Raw genomic sequence first — 3,765 nt, forward strand, 5'->3', positions numbered from 1 at the left:
TTGAGGTGTAGCCCTTCAAACACCGTGCCCCCATCTCAGAAGTTCTCTATGGGAGAATTCTGTTTATTCGATTCAGCCTTAATATAAGGGCACGACCATGCCCTTATAACAATATATATATATATATATATATATAGGGAGAGAGAGAGAGAGAGAGAGAGAGAGGATCCCATTGGGGGAGAGGCACTCTCCAAATCATAAAATGGGTCAAATTCTAGGACAACAATGTTTTAATGTTCAATATAGTAGCTCCAAATGTCGACGTTTCGATTCTAACATAGAATCTTTCTCAAGACGAGCAACATCCAGAGTCATATATATACACTATATGAAAAAAACAGACAAACAGAAAACATCTGAAATTAAAAAATAATGAACAATGCCTCACAGGCCCACATGTGGACCAAGATGAATCACCCCTAGGTGCATAGTATAATGATGTGCCTAGAATTAGTATATGTATATATACACACATATCAGTGCATCAAAAGGCCAAACACCAGCTGTAACAAAAGATAGCAAAGCATGCACATACCGGCATACGTTACACCAATGTGCATACGCATATACTACAGAAAAAGTGTCACCACCATGTAGGTAAACAAAGAGAGAAAACTCACTCAATGCCTAATTCAAAGCCCATATGCATGGAGTAGACTGGAATAGGACCTAAATGCAAACACAATATCAGATGAAGGTGATCTATAACAGCGATCAAAATATCCAATCTAATCAATCGATCCATCGACTCACATTATGTACAGGAGGATGGACATCCATCGTGAAGCTGTTCATTCAAAGATAAAACCTAAATATAGAGACGATGTCAGATGAAAAAATATATCAAGGACATCTGTATGTCTAATCCACTAATAGAGTCCATTAACTCACAACATATATGAGGTAGAGACATCCGTCACAGAAGATGTTAATTCCTCCAGACTAACTACAATAGAATTAATGTATCAGGATCACTGCAGATCACAACCATGAATTAATAAATATCACCAATAAAGTCCACAATATTGATTCCAAATTACTTACAGGAGTCTAAAGAGTCAGCATAGGCACTCACGAGCGGGTTTTGTGTTTTGGTTTTGGATTCGGTTCCGCGGCCGTGTTTTGAAATCGGACGCGTTTTGGCAAAACCTCCCTGGAAATTTTTTGTCGGATTCGGGTGTGTTTTGGATTTGGGTGTTTTTTTTCAAAAACCCCTCAAAAACAGCTTAAATCATAGAATTTGGGGGTCATTTTGATCCCATAGTATTATTAACCTCAATAACCATAATTTCCACTCATTTCCAGTCTATTCTGAACACCTCACACGTCACAATATTATTTTTAGTCCTAATATTTGCACCGAGGTCGCTGGATGACTAAGCTAAGCGACCCAAGTGGCCGGCACAAACACCTGGCCCATCTAGGAGTGGCACTGCAGTGGCAGACAGGATGGCAGATTTAAAAAATAGGCCCCAAACAGCACATGATGCAAAGAAAAAAAGAGGTGCACCAAGGTCGCTGGATGGCTAAGCTAAGCGACCCAAGTGGCTGGCACAAACACCTGGCCCATCTAGGAGTGGCACTGCAGTGGCAGACAGGATGGCACTTAAAAAAATTGTCCACAAACAGCACATGATGCAAAGAAAAAAAGGTGCACCAAGGTCGCTGGATGGCTGGATGGTACCGGGGACACAGTACCTCAAACAATTCTCTAATTCCCTGTGAATTAACGGTGAATACCGGACACACGTTTAACACCACCGCAGCTGCCAAGACCCGAGTTATCCGCTTTGCAGCAGGATGACTGCTGAGATATTTCATCTTCCTCGCAAAGGACTGTTGGACAGTCAATTGCTTACTGGAAGTAGTACAAGTGGTCTTCCGACTTCCCCTCTGGGATGACGATCGACTCCCAGCAGCAACAACAGCAGCGCCAGCAGCAGTAGGCGTTACACTCAAGGATCCATCGTAGGAATCCCAGTTAGGAGAGGACTCGTCAGACTTGCCAGTGACATGGCCTGCAGGACTATTGGCTTTCCTGTGTAAGGAGGAAATTGACACTGAGGGAGTTGGTGGTGTGGTTTGCAGGAGCTTGGGTACAAGAGGAAGGGATTTAGTTGTCACTGGACTGCTTTCGCTGTCACCCAAAGTTTTTGAACTTGTCAATGACTTCTGATGAATGCGCTCCAGGTGACGTATAAGGGAGGATGTTCCTAGGTGGTTAACGTCCTTACCCTTACTTATTACAGCTTGACAAAGGCAACACATGGCTTGACACCTGTTGTCCGCATTTCTGTTAAAATAATTCCACACCGAAGAGGTGATTTTTTTTGTAATTTGACCAGGCATGTCAATGGCCATATTCGTCCCACGGACAACAGGTGTCTCCCCGGGTGCCTGACTTAAACAAACCACCTCACCATCAGAATCCTCCTTGTCAATTTCCTCCCCAGCACCAGCAACACCCATATCCTCATCCTGGTGTACTTCAACAGTGCATCTTCAATTTGACTATCAGGAACTGGACTGCGGGTGCTCCTTCCAGCACTTGCAGGGGGCGTGCAAATGGTGGAAGGCGCCACCTCTTCCCGTCCAGTGTTGGGAAGGTCAGGCATCGCAACCGACACAATTGGACTCTCCTTGGGGATTTGTGATTTAGAAGAACGTACAGTGCTTTGCTGTGCTTTTGCCAGCTTAAGTCTTTTAATTTTTCTAGCGGGAGGATGAGTGCTTACATCCTCATGTGAAGCTGAACCACTACACAAAAAAGGGGTTTGGTAGAGACTGCACAGGATCACTCAATTAAAGTGCAATTTGTCAATGCAATTTGTCAACAGAGCACCATTTTGTTAGAAAACAGGACAGTAGAAGTGTCCTTCTAGCTTTCTTCGGCATCAGTGTTGTTCCACACCACTCTCTCATTTTTTCATTCGATGCCCAGGCAGATGATCAAAAAGCAGAAGTGGTGGGTTACTCAACCTGATCCCCTTTCTTCTTTCGCTTCTTTCTCTCATTCTCTCTCTATCACTCTCCAGTCCTTGCCTATCCAATTTACAGCAGGGCCCCACCATCATTGCCTCAGTACCTCCATTAACCTAGGAGACCCCATCTGATATTTTTGAGATATATATTTTTTGACATCTAAAACCTGTGACTGCCTTGGTGCTTATAGGACTTTCAGCCTTCAGTACAAGGGATCTAAGACTCACCTTTGAAAAGAGGTGGCACCTAAACAGTTCGTTCCTGAAGCTGAGAACCGGCAGACCTCACGCTATTCTTCAAGTGTGGGAGAATATCAGAGAACTTTTCACACCACTTGTTTCCAGATTCGGGAGTGTTCTATACTTCATTACGGGACCATGGGCCTCCACAAGAAAACTCTGGGAAATTCTCTCAGAATCTAGGATACAGAGTTCCTGGTGTCATTTGGTGTGGGATATATCTACCTGCGGTCAGACCTTACTGAGTATGCCCAACCTCGTCTGATCTTGGAAGCCAAGCACTGTGGGCCAGGTCAGTACCTGGTTGGGAGACCACCAGGGAATACCGGGTACTGCAGGTATTTTATCCAAACCCAGGACACAGGACTTAGAATCATTTTTCTCCTTCTTCTTCCCTTTCTGTTCACAAATCCCCTTTACACTCAGATCATAGAGTTGAGCCAGGTTCAATTAATTGTTTGTTTATTTGTTTTGATGATTTTTTTCTTCCGGTGATATTTTCACTACAAGACAAATTGTTACAATTCCAGGAAGAAAATTTCAC

General features: G+C 43.6%; 1 pseudogene; it reads left to right on the forward strand.

The window, feature by feature from the left end:
• Window positions 1-3,444: 3,444 nt before the first annotated feature.
• Window positions 3,445-3,562, forward strand: LOC134953760 (5S ribosomal RNA; annotated as a pseudogene).
• The last annotated feature ends 203 nt before the right edge of the window (window positions 3,563-3,765 follow it).

Source organism: Pseudophryne corroboree, chromosome 8 (genome assembly GCF_028390025.1).
Source record: "Pseudophryne corroboree isolate aPseCor3 chromosome 8, aPseCor3.hap2, whole genome shotgun sequence".
Taxonomy (NCBI): Eukaryota; Metazoa; Chordata; class Amphibia; order Anura; family Myobatrachidae; genus Pseudophryne; species Pseudophryne corroboree.